This window comes from Cynocephalus volans, chromosome 17 (assembly GCF_027409185.1).
Source record: "Cynocephalus volans isolate mCynVol1 chromosome 17, mCynVol1.pri, whole genome shotgun sequence".
NCBI classification, from domain to species: Eukaryota; Metazoa; Chordata; class Mammalia; order Dermoptera; family Cynocephalidae; genus Cynocephalus; species Cynocephalus volans.
Window position 1 is genome coordinate 21,930,983 of NC_084476.1, and position 16,305 is coordinate 21,947,287.

Genomic DNA, 16,305 nt, shown 5'->3' on the forward strand with positions numbered 1-16,305 from the left:
TTCACTCCTTTGTGTGCAATGGAGAAGGTGGACACAGTAATCCAGTTTCCTTCTCAGGTCTATGGGTGAAAAACGAAGAATTTAATTATAAAGCACAGCATGTCAAACATTCACTTTTTCCTTCGTTATTTCATTCAATCAATGACCATTTACCGAGATTCTACAATACCTAAGGCTCTCTGCTAGGTACAGAAAAAGCAGGTGTGGTCACCGACCACAGGAAGTTTAGAGTCTAGGAGGAAAAACTAGACATACACATACATAATTATACCATATAGGAGCAATGAATTTCCTAACCAAGTTACAAAATGCTATACTGCGTGGAAGCATTTCTGTGGAAGAAATCTATCTAGGAAGCTCCATAGTAAAGTCAGATCAGAACTGGGTGATGTGGGAGATGGAGGTGAGATTCTAGGTAAATTACAGCATAAGCAAAGGTCCAGGTATTGGGGAGCACATGGTTCATACAGACCTATCTACGTGGAACAGAGTCTGCAAACGGACCAGGAATGGAAAACAAGTTCTTCTCTGGGCCTTCCTTGCTCAGATGCCGAGGTGGAGCTTAAGATGCCACACAGGTTGGGGAGAAAACCCCTTCAACCTATAGTGTCTTGTAAAGATAAGTAATAAAGCTAATCATCCTTTCTCTATGTTATCAGAATGTACTTCTATGATAGTTGTTAACTGAAGGCATCATAGTATTCTTGTTAGTCAACTCCACTAGCCTCCCTCCTACCTTGAGGGCCAGCCTGATTATACGTGGCTTTGTTTTCTCTGTGATTGGCTAAACCTCTTGTAGTAGACACTAATCAATGATTGCAGAACACTAAGAGGACTGAGGGTGGGCTGTGGAAGGTGGGTTGGGTTTGAGACATTCCCAGAAGCCATATTTACCATCCAGTTTTCTAACATGCTTTCTAGTCTTATTTATATACATGCATAATTACAAATATATATTGATTATATAGTGTATGTAAATATACTATATATGTCATATGGTATGCATTATACACTATTCTAATATTTTATTCCCTAACCCAGGAGATAAGCGCAATAGATTTAGGAAAGCCAAGAGGCATGGAAGCATTCACTATTGGCTGAAAGACGCAGCCTTGTGCTACTGAAATATGCTTTGGCTAAAACACAAAATTAAATACTTCCAAAACAAGCAATATTTGAATCGGCCAAAATGTTTTAAAACTTCAAATGAGCAGTTTCATGACATGACTATTTATGGGCTTTCTTGCTATCTGAGAGGGTCACTTAAGCAGAGAATCCTAGAATGCTGGAGCCAGAGCAACTACAGAGATGACCTAATCTTGTCCTGCTTTTTTCAAATGGGGAAACTGAGGCCCACAACAATAATAATGGTAGGAATGATACATTTTGTATTGAACATAGGTGGATAGTTGAAACATCCATTACCAGTAGTTAATAAAAAAAAAAAAGGGGGGGGGATCTCTCTTAATTAGCTCTCTGGAACAAAGAAATATATTTTCCATATTCAAATATGTCAGGGATCTCTACACATATGGTGTTACAGTCTAATAGGGATACAAAATCATTTAAATACCATCATGCACTATTCACGGATGGTAATATGTAATGAAAAGAATTATGGAACTAACCATTTTCCAGGTGTGTTCTCTTGGTGAAATGACATCACTCCTCTAAACCTCAGTTTGTTCCTCTGTAAAAAGGGGACACCTGCATCTATGGTATTCAGTGCTTGCAAGGACGTAATGAAATAGTGACCTTAAAGTACCCTGCACAGCACTTACTACAGACTTAATAAAGGAGGGCTCGATAGTGGATACAGGTTACACGCTGCTTAATTTCACTCCACAATCACAAACTACCTCGTGCTGCAACAGGCCCAGGAGTCCCTCAAACAAGTGTAGATGACGATCTATTTCCCCACTCCCTCAAATGTCTCATGTGCCCTGCAGATACTCAGTGCCTGCTAACCACCAAACCAAAGGATGACTCAGAGCTGGAGTAAAGACGCAGCTTGTGGCTCAGCTTGTGGCTCAAAGATTAAGTTACCTTTATTATTAATATTATTATTTTCGTTAAAGAAAAGGCTGTGGTGGACACTATTCAGCACTAAGAGGAAATCTCAGAGACCCTTCCCCCAGGCCATCCAGCTCAGAAGAAGGCACCACACACAGGGCTGCAACAATGTCCAAAAGCCGCTCCCCTGCAGGGCTTGAAACGATTCCTCCAGGCAGCCGGCAGGGCTGGCTCCCACTTGAGAAACGCAGGGCTGCTCTGTGCTCCCAGCGTGGTCCTCACCTGCTGAGGACCGATCCGGGGTTCTCTCTTCACCCGTCCAGAGAAAAGCGAACCCAGGCTTTTGAAGGGCTTTATCTGCTCTTTCCAGGAACTCGGCTCAGCCCCTGCGCTTTCTCCGAGGTGCCAGTGAGCAGCAGCTGGCGGGAGGGAGCCCAGGCCAGCCCCGGTGGCGTCTCCTGCACGCCCGAGCCGAGCGGGGGAAGCCAGGGCGGCTGGTCCCGCTCCTTCTCGCTCCCTGGGCTTCTGTCTCCCCATTAGAAAACCCATTTGGGGAGCAAAGCAAAAAATCACACTTCACTAACAGCTGCTCGGTGTTGCGTGCAGGAGGCGGGGGAGCGGGAATTCCTACTTTTGCCATAAAGTGTATGCAAACGAGTGCTTCCCCTGGCCGGGAGCCAGGAGGGAGTGCGTCCTTCAGGAGCTAACCGTGTTCCACTGGGAGGGCTGTTCCTTTAATTCGCCAACCCAAAAAGTGGGAAAGGATGTCTGGAGGCGAGGCGTCCCATTACAGAGGAGGGAGCTCGCTATATAAGCCAGCCAAAGCTGGCTGCTCTGGCCACAGCCCGCCTGGTGTCACACGCCTCTCCCGCGCAGACACGCGCCCCCGCCTCTGGTCGGCACAAAGACAGCGCAGCTGGGGGACGCCGGGGACGCCGGGGACCCCGCTCCTGCTCACCTCCGGGAACTTCTTCCACGGAGCTGGGCCACTCAAGGGTGTCAGCCTCTCCCACTCCAGAAAGGTAAGTTCTGTTTCACCCCATCACCAAAGATCATTATGATGTACTGTTTGCATTCCTCGTACTGTTGTGGGTTGTGGGTTTCTAATTGTGACATTTTTTGCTTTATTGTCTCCTCTAGCAAAAAGATGTTTGAGTTGGTTAGGATCCGACACACCTTGACTGTTCTCTGCTTGTCCCCTCTGGTCATATTTTTGTTTTAGCTCTATTAATAGTAGCACTTGGAAGGAACTTTCTGTAAAGTTTTTATCTCTGTCCTTCCGTCCTGCGGAGGAAAAGTGAATTTTTTTCTCTTAAGCCCCTGCTGGCTGATTTACCTGTGGATATTTTTTCTTTGAGAATTAGGGAAGTAGAGTTTGAAAGCAGTTGTTTGCTCATAGCCTTATTCTCGGATGGGTTAAGAGGGAGACTGATAGAGGATTGTAGGCAGAACAACCAAATTTTATATCTAAACGGCCCTTACAGTTTACAAAGAGTTTTATACCCACCCCCTCATTTGATGTGCACAATAACCACCCTGTGGTCAGACATGGAAAGAGATGAGGGATGGGGGACAGGAGAGAGGATGTGACTCCCAGGGCCAGATGAATAACTACAAGCTGCAGGGTGCGAGTGGTGGACACCCGCTTCAACTCTTAAGGGCAGGGGCACTTCTCGTGGATACCTCCTGATTCACTGATCCTCGGGCAGTGTACACATTCATGTCTGGGGGGCTTAGAGCCAGCAGTATTTCATATCTCTCTAGAATCACCTCTTCCACCTCATATCATAGCAGAAAGCCCTGAGGAACAATCTCCCCCAGAGATGGGAAGCCTACCTCCCCTGGTGGACTTTGGAAAGAACACAGGGGTTCCTCCTGCCCATCAGTGTCGCAAGGGGACTAAGAGTTTTGAAGCCAGGATAACTGGTATTCCCCTCACCACCACGCATATGACCATGAGAAAAACACGTGCTCTCTTTGAGCCTCAGTTTCCACTTCTCTAAAATGGGGATGAAAACTTCTGTTGTCATTATGAGGAGAAAATGATGTATAAAGACATTGGCAGTGACTGCTCAGTAACTGGAAGTTTGTATAATCATTATCATCACCAAAAACTGCCATCACCCTGGAAGGTGAAAGAGGCACTTAGCCAATCTTGGATTGTTTCTCGTGCATTCCTCACCCTGCTCCCAAGCCCCACCTTTTCATCTTGCCCAGTCTGAGGGTGAATCACTAGGCTGGCAGGTCAGAGGCTTGGCTGTATTTTACAAGCAGGAGGTCGTGTTGGCACAGGTTGGGAGAAAAGGTAGCAGCCCACGGCTGAATGTAAATGTTGACTTCTGATTCCAGAATGTCAGGAGGTTTTGAGTTTAGGCCTTTGCAGATTCTAAAGCTGAAGGCTAAAAACTACAATGCTGCTGGGAACTCTGGAACTGCTTTCCATCCAGAGTGAGTGGGACGGGAGCCTCACTTGAAGAATGAATGCCTCTTTTTCATGTTCCTGTGGACCTTTTTCACCTTTTTTATGGTGCCTTCTCATATGTGCTTTATTTTTTTTATTTTTTTAAAGATGACTGGTAAGGGGATCTTAACCCTTGACTTGGTGTTGTCAGCACCACACTCAGCGAGTGAGCGAACCGGCCATCCCTATATGGGATCCAAACCCAGGGCCTTGGTGTTATCAGCACCGCACTCTCCCAAGTGAGCCATGGGCCGGCCCCTCATATGTGCTTTAGAGATGAAAACTGCTGCCCACTCCAGCCAGTTTCCCCCCCTCATCCTGAGATATGGACTGAAACAAATTTGTGGTCAGTCCTAAATAAACCAGTGGAAAGTTTGCTGGCATCGTGTGCATCTGAACCCTTTTCAGGAGGTGCAAGTTAATGTGCTTTGGCCCTGTGCATTTCAGGAAGTTGACCGCATTTGAGGGAAGAAAGTGGTGCACAACATGAGTATTGTCTCATTTGCTCAAACAGTGTGAATTGGATAAGAATTCAAGGGATGCCACCAAGCTCTACAGTCATTAAAGATTTTTTTGCTCTATGTTTTGTTTTAAAAAACCAAGCTTCCCTATCTCAACCCCCTGTACCTGCTTCCTCCCCACCTCCCAAGAAGTTACTAGCCTCCCTGTTTTCGGCTTCATCATTCATATAAGGAGGATGGCAATCTGTATGTCACAGGGCCCTTGTGACATTCAAATGAGATCATATAGGCAAACTCTTGGCACAGTACCTAGCACATAGTAAGCATTCAATAAATGGAGGCTTTTCTTGGTTTTCCTGCTCATCAATTTACAAGGACTTGTTCAAGATTCATGTTCTTAAGACAATGATTTACAAACTCATTTAGAACAATGGAAATATTTATTAGATGAATTTATGGCAAAACTCCAGTATATAGCAGATAAATGTGGGGCTACTTTGGTTTGAGGTGGGGTTAGAGAGTCCAAAACTCACCCTATTGTTCTCAGCCCCTGGGACATTTCCACGGAATCTCAAGCAACACAAAACAGAGTTACAGATCGTGAGGCCAGACAGTGTGCATTCAGGTGGGAATTCTGCACTTCAACAAAGACTTTTGCCCCTCTGAGTCACAATCTGTAATGGGAGTAAGAGCAATTCCCCAAAGAGTACATACAGTAGACAGGAATATGTGTGGGAAGTTTAAAAGGCTTAACAAAGGCTGATTATTTTAATTAATTTAAATGATAATAACAGTGGAAACATGTGGTGAGCCTACTCTCTAGGCCCTTCATGGGCATCATCTCACTAAACATTCACATCATGCCTCTGAGGAATGGACTGTACCTATTGCACAAAGAGGTAGCTTGAAGAGAACAGAGACTGAGTAACTTTTCCAGAGTCCTAGAACTGGGCATGGTGGAGCCAGGTTTCAGACTCAGGTCCTCACGATCTCCACGTCAGAGGCACATTCTGCCGTGTTCCTTCTGAATGTGTGTGCTTCCTGCACTGCCTTTAGAAGGAAAATACTTCCTTTCTGACTAAATATGCTCTTGCAGGCAGACTGTGGCCACCCATAAATACAGCGGTAGCCTGATCGTATAACCAGAATGGAATTTGGGAAGGGAATTTGAGCTGACAGAATGAAAAACATATCCCCCCCTTAAATCCTACTCTTTCTAATGCTTACAATGAACTAAGAACACCTATTCTCTCCTGTGCCTGGATTTCTATAGACATCCAGCTATGCTTTCTTATAGAAAAAAAAAAATATCCAGCTGCCCTATAGCCCAAGCCCGTCCATACTGAAGTAGAAAAGTAAGGGGGAAAGAAAAGTAGAAAGTAGAATGCAGGTTACAAACATTTAGTTGGCTGTAAATACACAATCCCTTTGTGATGATAAACCACACATGCACAAAATAGTTAATATTGAGGGCTATGTGTCACATGTGTGATGGGGGGTTTGCCTATGGCTCTCATCTAATTCTCATTCTAACATTGCAAGTTATGAATTACTAGCTCCATTTTATGGATAGAGAAATGAGGCTCAAGGAAGTTAGGTGACTCATCTGAGGTCTTTCCATAAGTGAGGGCAGAGCTGGCTTTGAACCTTAGCTTTCTAACTAAAAGCCTTCTGGTTTTTCCACTACACTGCACTGCCGCCTGAGGTCAGGCTGGGTTGGCCAAGTGCACAACCTTAAATGGTGTCTTTTGATGATCGGCCAAGATTTTTAGTAGAGAAGCCCCCAGCTGGCATTGGTGTCTATTGATTTTACAGAATAGCCCTGCATGTATCATTTTTCATGATGTGAAGAAAAGGTCAGCTCATGGCGGTGCAACTCTCTGCCTGGAAACAGAAAAGTTCAAGTTTCAGCCCCGGAGAGAGACGAATGAAACTAGAGGGAGCAGTCAGGTCATTCCTGCTGGTTTTCATCCCAGAAACGTAGGCACTCACGTCTCTGAACTCTACAAGTGGAAGCTCTGTTTGGGAAAGCAGAGCCTTACCTGAGCACTCCCTGAGAGCTGAGCATCTGGTTTTAAAAGGGCTGATTGGAAGAGAAAGTGAAATCGGTGTGTCCCAGCCTCAGGGTGGTGAATCCCTGGATAATCAGGAAATGTTTGTAGGCTCCAAGCCACAAATTCAGCAGAAGCCTCAGAGGAGAAGGTTGTGATTTCAAACACTTCTCTCTCTGAGATTGCAGGGAATCCCCTTGAATCGAATCGTGGGCCAGTATGAACACCTTCAACATGTGGGAAACATTAGATGAAGGCTTCCCTCCAAGAAGGAAACCCCTCTCCAATTCTGGTGAAACTAGCCTTCTGCAAGCTCCAGGCAGTTCTATCCAACACAAAAGACAGTGGTGGCCCTTCCTACCATAAAGGGACTGCACACACCTTGTGACTTCTTTGTAGAGGAGAAAAGTCTACATACCCACCTGATTCTAACCCTGGTGACCAGACCTTTTTTCAGTTATGTCCTTAATCCTAGAAATCCTTCTTCCATGTCCTTCCCTCTTATCTCTATTTTCAGCTTCTCCTCAACTCTAGCAACAACTAGTGTTTGGCCTACCATTGCCCTCTTTGACCCTCCACCATGGGAAAAAAGCAAAATGCCCACGATGAATGCAGATCATGAATAGAAAATCCCTTCCACTTGTATTTTTAGTCTGTGTGAGCGAAAGTAGAAAAAAAGTTATTTTATGCAAAATTGTCTCAGATTTTTGAAGTTTCCTGAAGTTCATAGGTCCTTAATTATGTAGCCATGGTAACTCAAATAGCTTTGGTTTGTCCTTTAACCCTCCCCAAACAGCCTATGCCAAGATCCAAAGATATTTCATAAACTCTGAAAGTAGACAGCTTTGCTACTACTAATTAACCACTCATTATTTCTTCCCCTAAAGGAGGTGAGTTGGCTGCTGCTAACTTCTACATAAACTGTCCAAAATCGTCTTCTAAGAGGGGATGAGGGGATCATCATAATAGCTAAATTTACTGAGTTCTCTGCAGGCATTATGCCATTTAGTCCTCAACCATTGTTTCTAGAAAGTATCCTTGCCCACCCACCCCACAACCCCATTCAAGTATGAGGAACCTGGGGCTGAAAAATGTTAAGTAGCTTATCCAACACCTTGCAGGCAGTGATTGGTGAAGCCAGGACTCAGACCCGGTTCCTAGCCCTGAGAAAGTGGTTATGACCATTAGGGTGAGCAAGCCATGCTCAGCACAGTAATTCTATTCATGTTCCACTAAGAAAAAGGGCCAGACACACGCAGGTAAGAGACAGTCAGAACCATGTCTTTCAGACCCTGATGTTCTCTCTTCAGCAGGTTGGCCAGTTTTGCTCTCTCCAACTTGTTCCTTCCAGTTTCACCTCCTACAGCAGCTGTAATGAAACAATTCGTGTATAATTCCTGGTGTAATACATTTTCTCTACTAGACTGTAAGCTGCGTGAGGGCAAACCCCAATCCATACCGCATCCCTCCAACCATCCTCAGACCTGAGCATAGACACACATAAGCAAGTTCTGTCCCAGTGAAGCCATGCATGCCTTGCGGGTTGCGTTAGGTCCCCCTCCTCCAGGTTCCCACGGAGCCCTGCATGTCATACCTATCCCCACAACTGCATCCCCCACCCCACTAGACTATATGCCATTGAGGTCCAGAATATCAGTGAAGCAGGAGCTGTGTCTGCTGGAGTTCCTTTTCCTCAAAGCTCAGCCACCTGCTACAGGATCAGTCCCTCAGTGACTTACTGTTGAAGAAACTTTCTGCTGTCCCCAAGGAAATAGAGCAATAACACAATACTGCTTTGCTCGTGAAAGTACTTTTGGACCGCTTTTGTTCCTCTGTTCTGTGGTACATGAAGCATCTTTACATACAAGATATATTTTTAACCAAGTTGGATACTGATATATTTATAAATTTATAAAATAACTTTCCTGTGTATAACCCTCAGAATTTCCCAGTAAGTACAAGGGCACTTCCAAAAGTTTGTGGAGCAATAGAACTAAAAGATAACATGAATCTTTCCACGACCTTTTCGAAGTTACCCGTGTATATTATTTTAAAAATAAGTAAATGGAGGCCAGAACGGTTATGGCTTGTACAAAGTAGAAAGTGTTGGTGTTGGGGTTCTTCCCAGGCTGAACTCCCAAAACTGCTCTCAAAATTGTGGCACATAATACTTTGAAATTATTCCCATTTTACAGATGATAAAAAAAGGTTAGAGACAGCAGCAGGCTACTTGCTAGAGGAAAATTTGTGTTTTAAAAGGGTAATTAGGTAGAGAAAGCAATGCTTAAACAAATGAATCAATTACCAATGGTGGACTTTAGGCAAGGGGATATTTTGGAGGAGTAGGAGATTTGAAATGTCAAACCTCTGTACACACACCCTTGGTATGTTTAAAAAAAAGAGAGAGAGAGACAAACACTGAATATTGAGTGGAAAATATTGAATATTCTTATTCAAAACTCTAAGCCTATAAATGCAGTGCAGAGAAACCCCAGCTAATAGCAGTGCACTGGGAACTTGGCTCTGCATGCAGTGAAATCTGAATACATGTAATGTCATCTGCAGAAACAACACGCCACACAATGGGAGAGCCCAGAGCTCCACTGGACTCCCTGCCAACCAGAGACCCTTGGGAACACAGCACCCAGTGTAGGCACCAAGATTCAAAATAATAACAAGATTTTTTTTTAAAAAGACATGAGTATATCCAGAGAGGAAGCCATGACTTTCCACCTAGGGAAGAGACAATCTGGTGGAGGGAAATACCTAAGGAGCTTTGATGCAACAGATCAAATCTACCTGCTAAGGGACTCCGGAAGCCAAAAACAGGCCCAGCGTGGGGCAGATGCAACATTAGTGCAGTCCCCAGAGGAAGTCTCCCTGAGATCCCATGGGTTGTGCTTGGTCACACAGAGGTCAATGTAGAGATGTTACAAAAGAGCACTGTACCGTATAGGTAAGTGGTTAAAAAACAAACAAACAAACAAAAAACACCTCCCTAGAACTCATAGAATGTTAAAGCTAAAAGGGCTCATGGGCAGCCCCCAAACCAGGAGCTTGCAGACCAGATTTGAAAAGTTCCCTCAGAGGTGATTTGGGGGCTACGATGGAGAAATGAGGAGACCAAGCAAGGGGCTCCACACAACCTTATTTAAGCTAACGCCCTTCCATTTTTATCTGTTGTGTGCACCAAGCTGCCTCATGAAATTCCATCCGATGAAAGGGTGCTGTGGCAATAAAAAATGTTTTTGTAAATTGCTGGTCTCATTTAACATCCCTCATTTTAAAGATGGTGAAACTGAGATAGAAGGGAAAGATCTTCCTAAGATCTCACGCCAGTTGGCAACAGGGTCAGGGCTGAATCCTAGGTATTCTGACTCTTGCTCTTGGAAGCCAGGGACAATATAAAAAGCTGAAGAATTCATTCTTTTAGAGAAGAAAAATAGAATCTTATTCTCTGAACAGCCTTAGCTCACATGAACTGAGCCAAGGATAACTAATAATTCTGTTAGTTATTTATTGCTGCATAACAAATTACCACACAACTTAGTGGCTTAAAACAATACACATTTATCATTTCTTAGTTTCTATAGGTCGGGAATCTGAGCACAACTTAGCTGGATCTTCTGTGTCGTGGCCTCTCCCAAGGCTACCATCTCGGTGCTGGCCAGGTTTGGGGTCTCATGTGAGGGCTTAACTGCAGAATGATTAGCTCCATGTCCACTAACATGGTCGTTGGCTGGACACAGTTCCTCCCATGGGCCTCTCCAATGAGGCCATTTGCTTCATCAAGTCCAACAAGATAGAGAGTCTGCAAGCAAGAGGAACATCACCTAATTGAGGAAGTGACATTCCATCACATTAGTCATATTCTGTTGGTTAGAAGCAAGTCATTCAGCCCTCCTACAGTCAAGGGGAGGTGGTTACACAAGCGTGGGAACACCAGAAGGCAAAGTTGGTGTGGGCCATCTCTGAGTCTGCCTGCCACAGCCTCCAACACTCCAATGCCACTGATTTTTAGCAAACTCCTAATCAATGTCAAGTTACTCAACCCATCTGCACATGAATCAATGAGCAATCAATATTCATGGAAGCCACTAAGGCAAATTCTATCTTATCTAAACTTTCCAGGGATGGCCAGTTAGCTCACTTGGTTAGAGCATGGTGTTATGACCAGTCAAGGGTTTGGACCCCCATGCTGGCCAGCAGCCAGAAAAAGAAAAAGAAAATAAGCTTCCCATCCGTTAACAGGGTACAACCAGGTGTTTTGCAATAGATTTCATAGTTCACTGGGTAGCCATGATTTCTCTTGAATATCACCCCAGAGCAGGATCTTCCAAGGCAATAACTTCAAATGTATTTCATTCAAAAACAAGACATTCAAGGTGGCCAAAACTGAACGACTGTCCTTTTCCCCAACCTGTTCATCTCAGCAGATATAAGGGATACTAAAATCTGAGATTAATTCCTTTCCCTTACCATCCCCATCCACAAAATTGTGTAGACTCTACTGCCTTGACAAATAAATCCCTATCCATCATCACTACCTCACCCACCCCCTCCATCGTCACCCACCCCCTCCATCGTCACCCACCCCCTCCATCATCACCCACCCCCTCCTTCATCACCCACCCCCTCCTTCGTCACCCTAGCTCAGACCTTGGCATCTCACAGATGGGCCACTGTGATAGCTTCCCTGTTGGCCTCCATCACACCAGCCTTCCCCTTTAATCTGTTCCTCAACCTTGGGTCATGAAGGTCAACACTCATGGGCCTAAAAATTTCCAATTGGCCCTCTTCTGCCCACAGGACAAATTTAAATTCCCAGCCCAGCATTCAAGCTCTACTATGATCCGGCTCCTGGTCTTCTGCACTTCAGCTGTAATTCATGCTTTCCACTCCAACTGTTTTTTGCTGAAAGTCCTTGAAAATGCCGTTCCCTCTTGCCTAGGATGCCCTTCTCTATGTTTTTCAGCTACTCATATTCTTCCAAAGTTCAGTTCAGGTACTTACCCTTCCAGGTAGATTAGATGTCACTTTACTGTCATCATTCCATCCCACCCTGCTTTTTTTTCCTATCATCTCCCTTATCATTCTGGAATTGCTTGGGTGCTCATCAGACAGCCCCTCCTGACAATGTAGTTCTTAAAAGGAGAATTTGTATCTGGCTTATCTGAACCCAAGCACAACTGGAATAAAATTAATCTTCAACAACTGACAAGAGTCCTAGCTGTGCCACAGATTTGGACACCCCCTTCCTTGCCAGAGTTTGTCAGAAAGCCAAGAGCTTGAAGTTGTTTTCCTTCTTTATCTGCTAGGCTTACAACTGTGCAGAGTGATATCATGACATGTGACAGGAGGAAGCCAGCCCAGCCCCAGTTGGGAAACCATCTCAGGATGCAGACTTCAAAGAATGTCCTTGCTTTTAGAGGTGGCCCCCAGGATAAAAGCATGTGTTGCTTGGGATTTAGAAAAACCAGTACCAAGGACAGAGAAGGGCTGTCTGGGGATTTGAGGCTGAGTCACAAGAGATAGCGGAAAATCTTATAACAATCGGTCAACAACTGGTGGGAGGAATGAACAGGCTTAAGGAAGGGACAGAGACAAAGAGCTCTCTGTCTTAGAGCATGGAGAAATTCACAGCCCAGAGAAAGAAATTAACAATGATTAAGAGTAGGCTTTGGCATCAGAAAGCTCTGGGTTCAAGAGATATTTGCCTGCCCTGTGATTGTGGCCAAGTTACTTTCCTAAGCTCATTTTCCACATCCCTATTAAAAAGAGAATAGTAGTACCTACTTCAGAAAGTCATTGTCATGATTAAATGACAGTGCACATGCATTACTTAGCATAGAACCTGGCACTCAGTATTGATGTTTTACTGTCATTGTTGTTTTGTTACCTGTTAGTGAAATGGTTCTTGGTGATAAGACCACACTAGAGAAATAGTTTCCAAAAGTGTTTCATAATACAGCATTCTCATGAGATGCACTTTAAAAAGTGTTCTGTGGCCAAATGAGTTTGGGAAACACTTGACACTGGGTCCTGTTCTTGGAAAATCACAGCCCGTCTTCATTCAATATAAGTTATAAGGGCAGGTGATACAGTAGAAAACAAGACAGGCAAGATCCTTCTATTCATGGATTTTACATTATGGTGGGGTATCAATCTGTATATGCTGCTGTAACAAAATGCCATAAACTGGGTTTATAAACAACAGAAATTTATTTTTCACAGTTCTGGAAGCTGAGAAGTCCAAGATCAAGGTGCCAGTAGATTTGATGTAGTGAGGGCCCACTTCTTGGTTCACAGATGGCACCTTCTAGCTATGTCCTCACATGACAGAGGAGGCAAGGCAGCTCTCTGGGGTCTCTTTTACTCATATAAGAGCACTAATCCCATTTACAAGGGCTCTGCCTTCATGAACTAATTACCTTCCAAAGGCCCCACCCACTGATATTATCACATTGGTGATTAGGTTTCAACATGTAAACTTTGGGGGAAGACAAACACTGAGACCAGAGTATGGGGGAAGACACACAGGAAGGTAAACAGGAATCAAACTTACAGTACAATTTTAGGCAGTGATCTTTGCTAAGAAGAAAAATAAAGCAAAGTAAGAAATAAACAATGACTGGTGGCGAGAGGTGTGCTCTTTCACATAGGATGGGACATGGAGGTGCTGTTTGTGCAGACAACTGAATGAAATGAGGAAATGAGCTCCTAGGCAGTGGCCAGGAGCTTGGATTTTATTCTGAGTGTGATTAGAAGCCAGTGAAGATCTGAGAAATCCTGTAGCAATTAATCTGTTCAGCTTTGGTTAATCAAGTATCTCCAAACTTACTTGACCTCAAATAACTTTTCCACAGGACACATTCCTAAAAACATCTTGGAACATAGGCTGGGAAATTCTGCACTGGAGTACAAGACTTTGTAGGCTTTAAAGGGGGTTTAAATTTACTCTTATTCATCTATAGTTAAAAGCCAACCAAACCACTTGGGCTGAAACAGGCATGCCCAGGGCAGGAAAGCCTAGCTCTAGAGCTAGAGACAATCAGGGTGCCACCCTAATTAAAAACATTTTTGACTAAGATAACCAAGGAGCCCAGCCAGGCCTCAGCAGACTCTGGAACCCCATCTCAGGCCAAGAGAAACTTGCCAACATTTGCCCAGAAGCTAATAAGTGTTTGCAAACAGTATACCTTGGGTTAAGCGTTCTCCAAAGAGGAAGTGTATAAAACTTAAGATTCAGCCAGAGGATCTGGGAGAAAGACAAAGGTCAAATATTTTGGTGTTTACATGTGGACAGCCACCAGAGAGCTGCTGAAGGTCTGGGAAATGAGAGATAAAGGTATCCGCTTGGACTCTGACCTCTCTCTTTACCGAGCTGTGAGAATTTAAGTTTTCACCTTATATGAACTGAAGGAAGTTGCTTGAGGCGTCAGCCCTATGTAGTTCAATGTCACTGAAGCACACATATTACAGCCACAAATCAGGGTCCAAAAGCTATAGCTCTGCTTCTTAAGTCTGTTGCTGAACCTCCCTGAGTCTCAATTTCATTCCCAAATAGGCATAACAATACCTGTCTCACCAGATTTGGCACAAAAAAGATACACAGTAGGCACTCAACAAAATATTAATTTCCTTTCTGTCTAGCTCAGTCTGTATTTGGTTTTATAATAGAGGCTGTCTTTTATTGAGTAACTACTATATTCTAGCAGAGGTCAGCAAAGTATGGGGTGGCAGCCTATTTTTGTAAATAAAGTTTTATTGGAACAAAGCCATGTTCATTTATTTGCATATTATCTGTAGCTACTTTCTATATAATAGTAGAGTTGAGTAGTTGTGACAGAGATTATCAGACTGCAAAGCTGAACATATTTACTATCTGGTCATTTAAGAAAATCGTTATTGAACCCTGCCAGTCTGCATGCTAATTTTTATACATAATTTCCAGTCATCCTAACCTAGCAAGGTGGGTATGATTATACATATGAAGAGATTGAGGCAGAAATAAAGGTGCATTTAATAAGTCCCCCCTCCAAAAACGTAATGGCCAACTCTACACCTGCAGGAAGTTCAGAGGAATGAGTTATTCACCTGGATGATTCGTCCTCTATCTGCCTCTGCCTTCCTCTGACTTTTACCTCTGTCTGGCAAAATTTCTTGACTGTCCTGCCATATGCCTGACTAGATGATCCTCTCTGGAAGAAATTTTCCCCCTTTTCCTTACCTATTTGTTTGTTTATAGAAATCCATGCTTTCAGAAATGAAAGCTGCCATTTCCAGACCGACCCTCTGAAATGCTCTCATGCCTTAGCTGATTTCTTAGAAGCCATACTTTTTTTAAGATAGTAGTACATAGCGTGAGGCCCAATTTTCCAGAAAGGATAGATTTTTAAGCTCCTCTCTCTGCCACTTCTCACTATCTTTCTCTCACTTATTAACCTTTTCTGCCAGCCAGACTCAAGGAGAGCAGGCTATTCTCTAGGGCCTTTAAAGATTTGCCTGAGACTTAGATATCCCAGTGCATTTGGCTTTATGATATCCCCTCAAGTTCAAAGCTGTCAAAAAAATTGTCATGTGCACTCCAGTCCCCTAACACCACCCTTCCATGTTGTCCCATTTTAGGAATCCAACAAGTCTGTGAGGGGTCCTCAAGAAGTTCATGAAGGGACTCATATTATATTTTAATTCAATTTTTCCATGAACTTTTTGAAGTACCCTCATATTTACATTAATGATTTTGGGTTTCCCTCTGATATTTATTATATTAATATTAATTCTTTAAATTGAACAATGAATCTTGCTTCAAAAAATACTTTGATGTAGCAGAAAAATCATAGAGTTTGAAATTACAAGACTGGTTCTTTTTTTTTTTTTTTTTTTTTTTAATTTTATTTTGTCGATATACATTGTGGCTGATTATTGCTCCCCATCACCAAAACCTCCCTCCCTTCTCCCTCCCCCCCTGCCCCCCAACAATGTCCTTTCTGTTTGCTTGTCATATCAACTTCAAATAATTGTAGTTGTTATATCTTCTTCTTAATTCTGATCCAAATTATCACTGACTGGGCAACTTATTTAACCTTCTCAAGCCTTCAGTTCTCTTACTAGTAAAATACAAACAATGCTCCCTAGCGCATAAGGCTGGCATCAGATTAAATGGCATCTGTAAAGTACCAAATACTAAATAAATGCTAAATTATTTGCCTCACTCTTACTTTAAATTGCTCGAGATCCTCCATCCTGTACCTTCATGCTTTATCACAGGTCAGAGTTCGGTATTCGCAAATTCCTGTCTAATACATGAGGAAATGAA

At 43.5% G+C, this 16,305-nt stretch overlaps 1 protein-coding gene across 2 annotated transcripts in view; it reads left to right on the plus strand.

Moving 5' to 3' along the window:
• Window positions 1–2,871: 2,871 nt before the first annotated feature.
• Window positions 2,872–16,305, plus strand: part of TNC (tenascin C) — a 90,058-nt gene continuing 76,624 nt past the window's right edge. For both annotated transcript variants that reach the window (XM_063082326.1, XM_063082327.1), the window contains exon 1: window positions 2,872–3,035. The gene's annotated coding sequence lies outside the window, so the exon portion shown is untranslated. The remainder of the gene's footprint in view (window positions 3,036–16,305) is intronic.